Genomic DNA, 8,318 nt, shown 5'->3' with positions numbered 1-8,318 from the left:
TGCTTTCCAGGGCGCGTAAGAAACTTGTCCAACTCTCACACAACGCTTGCTTCAGATCTTTGCACCTTTCTGCGCGTCTGAGCCAGAGGAGATTTTGCGCGTCGCAGACTTTATAGTTTAATCACAATCGAGTCTTCCCCCAACTTTACCATTCTTCTATCTCGGTTGTTCAAGGAAGTGGAAGCTAGAAATGTCTAAACTGCTTCCATCAGCACCCTTGTGAAATAAAGGCAATAGAGGGTAGGCAGCGCTCAAAAGCCAAGTGAAAGAAAAACGACCCTTTCCCCTATCGCTCGGTTTCCATCCGGCGTGCACGCTATAAATGCGGAAGAATCAACTCCCGAACCCATTTGCCGCCAGACCCTTCGCTGTCTTTTGTTCTGGAGTGGCGATCACTTCCTGTTCAGGTCTTCAGCAAATGTAAAAGAGCGTTTCCAATTTTAAAAAGTATTGAAGATAGCCCGAGGCACGCCTCGCAAACTTTCAAGAGGTGTGCAATGTAAATTTTGATTGAAGTAAGAAAAAAAAGAAAAGAAATTGTGTGTCGTTTTGAAATATACTCGACGCGCCCGTAAATTGTGTAGTTCTTGGACATTATCACAAAATTACGATTGTAAATAAGGTTACAAATGAGGAAAACGCTTATCACTTCGGGAATTGTGGTTCGGCTGGAAACTTTGTTATGGCCACGTAACTCCGCACGCTTGAATTTATATTGCTTCCACTCCTTCCAGTAACACAAGCTCGCGAGATGTAAAAGTTCAAAACTTTGGTTTTGAATGGGAACACTTCGGTTTGTAAGCTGTTGCGGATCAGTATACTTCTCCCTCTATCTGGGGTGAGGGGCTACAAGTGTTTCATTCGGAAAACAAGATCTATGTTTAGGAAGGAAGGGACGTCGTGTAGCATCGGACTTGGCAGGTTTACGGATTTGAAAGGCATGTGCAAACAGGCATATTTGGAAGGCTGGAGGCTTTGCGGCGTGCAGACAGATGCTACAAAGTTCGCTTCACTTTCAGGGTTCCTCGCGAGGCTCCCGAAAGCCGACGCCATCATGAAAAGTCGCGCAAAGTGCCCCCGGGATTCCTTAAACGTTGCGAGCTATTTATATGCCACCTCCTGATATCTTTTAGTGCATTTTAAGGACGGCTTTGTCAGGGCCTTGGCAAGGAGACGGGGGAACAAACACATGTAGCAGAAGGCGAGATGCTTTCTACAGAGGATCTCAACCCTTAGCTAAACGCCGCGTTCGGTTTTGCAGTTAGGAAGGGGCAAAAGTGCGCATGGCCATGGGAGCTGGTTTTCAGCGTAGCCTTGGAGCAAAAGTGCCTCCGAGTCCGAGTATGTGCAACCGAACTCTGTCCCCTCGCAAGATAGCCGGGCTGTTCATTCCCGGGGATTAAGGGCTGAGGGGAGGGTATAGTTATCAGCCGGGCGCCCCCTCCTGCCGCGAAATTATTTCCAGTCATTCAGAGGACAACCGCAGCGGGCGAACCACATCGCTCGCGCGGGATTTGCCGCCTTTTTTCTTTGCACGAAACCTTGAGTTGAGCACGTGCGGAGTCGCCCGGTGCCTTCTGCGCGGTGGGGTGTGTTTACGGCGGACGAGCTGGGCTTCCGAGTTAGCGAGGAGAGCTAAGGCGCCGCGTTCCGAGTGTGCCTGAAATGCGCGCGGTTTGCCCAGATCTCTCCAAGTCTGAAGAGATTTCCTCAAAGGATCCTAAACCTCGTCTGCAAGGTTCCCTTCTCGTTAGAGACGGCTCTCCCTCCCCCTCCCGGGAAATTTGCCTGAAGGCTGCAGGCGCCACTCGGCCTTGCCAGTTGGCACTCGAAGGCTTTGTTTTCTCTCCCCCCCCCCCCCTTCACTAAACGGGTTGGGGCGGAGGAAGGGAAGGAGGAGAGCAAACAATTTCGCTAATGGTTTGTTTACATAGCAGGTGGACCTGACGTCAAGGAGGACGCTTCCCTGCGAATCCTAATAATCATCCGCTCCGCCAGCAAGCCTCCTTGCTCGGGAGAAAGCTTAGGGAAAGAGAAGGAGAAGAGCGGCAGGTGGGCTAGGAAAGCCCCGCCAGCCGCTTTCACTTGGGGGAGCGACGGCTGGCAGTTCTCCGCACCTCACAGATCTTTATTGACACAACTTTGCGATCCCCGAGGGGGACTTCCGCTCCTGCAAGGGGGAGGGAGAGTTTGCATGTGGGCGCGCGGCGTTTGATTGGAATCATCCATAAACATATACAAGAGGCGGCTTCGCACACTCTGTAGTGGAGAGAGCCAGAGCCAGACCCACGGGGGGGGGGGCAGACGCAAGGAGCAGCGCGAGCCCGGGAGAGAACGCGAGAGCCCCTACAGCCGCTTGGCCGCCTCGGCTCGCTTTGGTTGGTTCCCTTGCTTTGGTTGCTGCCCAGCCCGGGAGTCGCAGAGAGCCAGCGCCGCCAGCGGAGGAATACCAGCCCCCATTCAGAGACCTTGCTGCTGTTGTCGTTGCTTCTCCCTTTTGTTTTTCCGTCCGGCTTCCCTCCCACTCGCCGGCCGCCACCGCCTCGTCCCGGCAACAGCAAAGGCGCTCCTCCTTGCAAACACTTTTTAGCGTGCTTTTTTTTTTTTTTAATTTGCGTCTGCGTGCGCGCGGCGGACGAGTAGCCACTGCCTTCCTCTCTGCCTTTCCCCGTGGTGTCGTCTCCTTCGGACGCTCTGCTCAGCGTGTGTTGATGGTAAGCTCTCCCTCCCTCGACCGTTCCCCTCCCAGTCCTGAAGTCTGGATTTTGACTTGTAAAACTTGCGTGTTTGTCACTCCCCCCCCCCCCTTCAGCTGCTTCTGCTGCTAGAAAGTTTTCCCTCCCGGCTGCTCTTAAGGTGGGGGCGAGGCTAGTGTAATAAGTGTCAGGGGCTGTGCTTGGCAGGTAGCAAGCCAAAACTCCACCCCCCCCCCCCCCAATAAGAGGGGAGCGGCTATACTTCGTCTGACGCGCGGGTTTATCCAAGGGCGGGTTTATGGATTGCAGGGAGGCAAGACCATTCGATCCCCCGGATCAGGGGCTACCCTCTCCTTAAACGTTCGCAAGCATTTGTATTTAACGAGACACTCCCCTCCCTCCCCCCCTGTTATTGCTGTTTGCGTTTACTTACGGATTGTGTCTTTTTAAAAACCAGCCAAAGTTGGGAATGGTATATTGGAGGTTGTGTGTTTGTTTTCACACTGCTCCTCTGGTGTCACTTTCCGTGAAGGGGAAAGCACGTGCGTTCCTTGGAAAGCTGTGACTCCCCCCCCCCTCCCCCGTGTCAAGGAGTGAAAGGCCTAGTAGTGACACTTGCCCGCCTTTAGGCACTCCCACGGTTCACTGCTTTCTCTTCCTTCAATTGCACGTGCGCTTCGAGGAGCAGTGCTTTAAAAAGGCGTTTCGCTGACCAGCCTCTCTGGCCAGGACGAGTTACTGCATTCCTTGTTTTATATATTTTGCTGCCGTTGCTTGGTCTCCCAACACCTTTTCCTAGTTCCCTTTTTATGTGCTAGCCGGCGAGTGTTAACCTTGAAGAACAACAAGAGTTAGCCTAAAACAATCGATTAATAAATAATCACGGTAGACTGATATTATGCTCCCGAGGCATTCTTTTCAGCTTGTTGTGGGAGAGCATGTTCCTGAAACGCACTCTTGAAATTCACAACATAGAAAGTGGTGAAAGTTTAATTCGGAGACGTTTGAGATCGAGCCAGCAAAGGGCTCTAAGGCATGCCGGACTTTTGTTTATGGACTTGTAAGTGTGAGGACTGGGGAGAAAAGTAATACAATGCTAACTGGCTTTTCTTTTCCCACTCAATTTTCTGAGTGATTACCCAAGCGTATTCTATTCTGTTTATTTAAAAGTTCTTAGAGTATGGATTTTAAAACAGCCTAGTTAGCCTCACTGAATAAAAGGGGACTTATGAGTAGACCTTCTTATGGTTCTTTGGTTTTATCAGGCCATTCGTAAGTATGCCTTTGTCAAAGATCCTAAGCCACACTAAGTTATAGCTAAGTGAGCACATGAATGCATTCTAAGTAACTTTCAACTAAAATACTCTAAAAGCTTTTAATATTTGAACTTAAATATTGTTATATTCATTGTTAGAGTAAATTCACTACCTCTTTTATGAAGACAATCTTTAAAGGAACTGTTCCTTGAAGATAAGATTATCTTCCTGTCTTTGATTTCCTCTGAAGTAACTATAGTATAAGTAACAGTGCTTGAATCGCATACACAGATTTCAAAAGCCATACATGTTACTAAAGTAATTTTTAAAGAAAACTTCTTGAATGATTGTCCTCAGTTTACAGAAGAGAGGAATGTGTCCACATGACCCTTCTGAAGAAGAAAATGAAATACCAGTTTAGAAGACCATGTAATTTCCAGCATTTTCCTCTTAAATAAAAATAATTTTATCTTGGGTTGTGATCCTGAACTGTCCTGCTCACCACTACCTAAATGAGTAGTAACAATTCCCATGTGCAAAAGATTTTAGGAGTAGAGTATAGAAGTTCTTCATGCACTAGATGTCATATTTGTTCTTCTAGAGCTGAATCCAAAACCCTTTGGGAAATACATTTTTTGAATCAAACTGTTGATTGCAGCAACCTATAATGTAAAAGTTACTATAAAACATTGTATGAGATATTTTTCTTTCCTGTGTCAGATAACCCTGTTGAGAAAAAGTTGTGTGTCAAATAGTGTTATAGTGGATACTGACAGGTTAAAATGTATAGCTTTTTGTTAATGCTGTATTATATATAATAATGAGAGTGATCATTCTTTATGAAGGAGAAATTCTTTATAGTTGACTGGCCATATTAACTGTAGTTTGTTGTTTACTAGCATATACTCACAAGGGGCAGTCATCTCATTGAAGTCAGTGGCAAACATACAAATTATTTATTTTAGAGATTTGTATTTTCCTCATACTATGTGAAATTACAATGGATATCTGCAAATTTAGCAACCTATGGAAAATTAATTCCTAATTGTGCAAAGGAAAGGAATTGGGGCTATGTACTGGTATAGCTAGAACATGTGTGACAGACATGTGACAGAATTATCTTCAGTTAAACAATATGATACTATATGGAAGATCAAATGAGGCTCTGAGATACATTAAAGGAAAATTTAATGTAAATAGTAACAATCTTTGGAGGATCAACAACCTCTCTTCTTCCAAAACAAGGCAAATGTATTTGTGTTCTTCTGTTGGTGCCTTTGTGGCGCATTAAAGAGAACTAGTTTTCTGAAACACACTGGTTCAAAAATGATTCTTTACTAATTATGGGTCACTTAGTATTTATGGTAAGTTTCTGAGAAAAGCAAAAAGGTCTTGCTTTTTTCTACTTTATAAAATGTTTGGGAATGTTAGGATGCCATACTGCTTAATCTGTAGCTCTTGGGGGGGGGGGACCTTTGGGGTTCCCAAGAATGAGAGTTTTCAAACATTGCTAGTAAATTTCTCATAGGTTTGTTAGCTAAGGACTTATTAGACTAAATTGATTTTAAGTACAGTAGTTTAACTGGCTGGGTTGTGAATAATTCTGTTAATTAGTGTATATCTTGTGAGAGTAATGATCTTAAATGTCTGTGCTAAGAAAACAAAAGCCTCTTGGCTTCACTAGACATTGATAAGAAGTAATGCTTATTACAATTTCACCATTATAGGGCTGTGAATATTTTTGTGGTTGCCACTCAGCACTTCTCCACATGCAGCTGTTGGGTGACCTTGGATTAGTTACAGTTCTCTCAGAGTTATTCTTTCAAGAGCAGTTCTCAAAGAGCTTTCTCAGCCCTACCTATTTCACAGGGTGTCTGTTGTGGGGAGAGGAAGGGGAAGGAGATTGTAAACTGCTCTGAGACTCCGAATGAAGGCCGGTATATAAATCCAATCTCCTTCTTCATTATTTGAATGATGTAGGAAGGTCTTGTTAAGACAATTTATAGATACAAGTTTTGGAACTTCAGGACAAATCATATTTGCCCTGTTATATTAAGCACATCACTGATCTCAGTGGGACCTAGTTATATAGTAACATATGTGGAAGTTATGCCAGAAGTCAATCCTATTGATTTCAGTAGAGTCATTTCTAGTGTGTGGGTAGGATTCAGGTGCTAGTTACTAAACAATCCTCTTTTTAATTGACACAGACTTTAGGGTTCCCAGAAATGAGAGTGTGCAGGAGAGTAGTACTTAGTTGCTGAGTGACAACCACAATGGTGTGAAGAGGCCCTGCCATTAGTGGTTGGTGTGGCAGGAGGTGTTAGAAATTACCCCTGGATATATTTTCACTAACCATGAAATCAGTGCATCTGTGTGATCAGTTTTATGATTTCTCTTCACAGTGTTCTAGCAATGTGCATTTCAAAATAAACCCACCTACCATTCATACAAACACGCTTAAGGAGGTGCTTTGGGAAGTGATATAAAACTCTGATAAGTTTACATTTTTAGGAAATCTATGATGGTAGAACTGTTTTAATTTAGTTCCCTGATAGCACTATGGCAGTGTGGTTTGGGTAAAATGGTCTTATGACTCACTAAAGTCAAAGTATTCAGATTTAAGTGTTTAGAGTTAAGCTTAGTTATAAATAGGTTTCCTAGAAAAGTAATCCTGTTAGTTTGAATGAAACTTTCTTTTAAGTAGATGCATTTTGAATTGCTTTCTTGTAAATGTATTCAGCAGCACACTGCTAAACAGTTTATAAACATAAGCTGCTGCTTTACAGAACATTAGATTGGATAGTTTGGTCTTATTGTTTTCTCATTTTTCAAAATGAAGTGGACGTTGGTTATCAGATTGCTTTACAAATACACTGAAGTTAGTTAATTAATTAATATTTATGAAATAAGATGTTATCATTTAATAGTGGGGCAGGCTGCTTCTTGATAGAGGAAGAAGCATCTTGGTATGTTTTCTGATTCAAATTATGAACATGTTCCCTTTTAAATTTAAATATGATTGTTGGAAAAAAGTACAAGTCACAAAGTTGGAATACTAACAGTTGTATTCAGGAATCATTTTGTAGAAAAATAGGTGGTAGAGCTCATTAGCATAACTCATTAGCATATGCCCTCCATCCAAAAGCACCCCAACACAAGAAAAGAGAGCCCTGGGCAAGTGAGGCCTGCTTGGGCTGGCTAGAGATCCAGCCTGCCCAAGCAGGCCTTGCTTGCCTGGGGCTCTCCTGGGCCACCCCCCCAGTCAAAAGACCAGCAAGCCACCCGCCACCTAAAATCGCATAAGAAGTGAAGAAAGGGTGGTATGGACTTCTCCAAGGGTTAATGAGGGCTGCTGGGCATGTGGCAAAACCCCTCTTGGCTGGCTGGCTGCTCTCCTAATCCAGGGATTGTTATGCAGCTGCACCTACTAGGCAGGGAGGAAGAGGGGGAACCCTCAGAAAGGTTCAGGAGCTGTGCTTCTGTGAGCTCCTGGTTGTATTACAAATGTTGAATACTATTTTAGGTGGCTCGAAGACTGATTCCTAAGACATTTGACAGAGGTTTGCTAGAAACAGAATAAATGTTTTGTGTGAATACTGTATGCAAATGCCAGGTAGTTTACCTGTGCAGAGCTGAGATTTTATTACTGTATTTGATTGTCAGAAGTAAATATTGTTCCTAAACAGATACACATTACAGTCCTAAACACAGTTATATTCATCAAAGCCATTTGACTTCAGTGGATTTAGAAGGTGCACCTCTGCTTAGAATGGCACTAGTAGGCTACAGCCCTAAGCCACTTTACAGGGGAGCAATTTGATTTCATCAGGAAGTTCTACGTAATAATTAGAGTCACTTCCAAAAGTGGTACAAAAAGTATATTGTACTAAAAGTGCAAAAAGTATATTAAAAACCTCATGATGGTGGCTTGTAATTGTATGTAGTGATTGCACATCTAACTATATTGCTACATGTACATGTGCTGTAGATGCAACAACATCGCTGTGTGAATAGAAGACGATTGCAGCTTTATACCCCGCCCTTCTCTCTGAATCAGAGTCTCAGAGCGGTTTACAATATCCTTTATCTTCTTCCCCTACAACAGATACCCTGTGAGGTGGGTGGGGCTGAGAGAGCTCTCCCAGAAGCTGCCCTTTCAATGAATACTCCCGCAACGACTATGGCTGACCAAGGTCATTCCAGCAGCTGCAAGTGGAGGAGAGGGGAATCAAACCTCGTTCTCCCAGATAAGAGTCACGCACTTAACCACTACACCAAACTGGCTCTCAGAGGGCTTTCATGCTTTCCCTCTTCATGTGATAGTGCTTTTTGTGTAGGAAATTCTTAACATTTGATGCAGCCC

At 44.2% G+C, this 8,318-nt stretch overlaps 1 protein-coding gene across 1 annotated transcript in view; it reads left to right on the top strand.

Moving 5' to 3' along the window:
* The first annotated feature begins 2,595 nt into the window (after nucleotides 1-2,595).
* The window catches only part of FOXP2 (forkhead box P2), a 919,977-nt gene continuing 914,254 nt past the window's right edge, over nucleotides 2,596-8,318 (top strand). The window contains exon 1 of the mRNA XM_060244871.1: nucleotides 2,596-2,714. The gene's annotated coding sequence lies outside the window, so the exon portion shown is untranslated. The remainder of the gene's footprint in view (nucleotides 2,715-8,318) is intronic.

Source organism: Heteronotia binoei, chromosome 8 (assembly GCF_032191835.1).
Source record: "Heteronotia binoei isolate CCM8104 ecotype False Entrance Well chromosome 8, APGP_CSIRO_Hbin_v1, whole genome shotgun sequence".
Lineage (NCBI taxonomy): Eukaryota > Metazoa > Chordata > Lepidosauria > Squamata > Gekkonidae > Heteronotia > Heteronotia binoei.
Note: the sequence above shows the minus strand (reverse complement) of the source record. Positions and strands in the feature narration are given on the sequence as shown.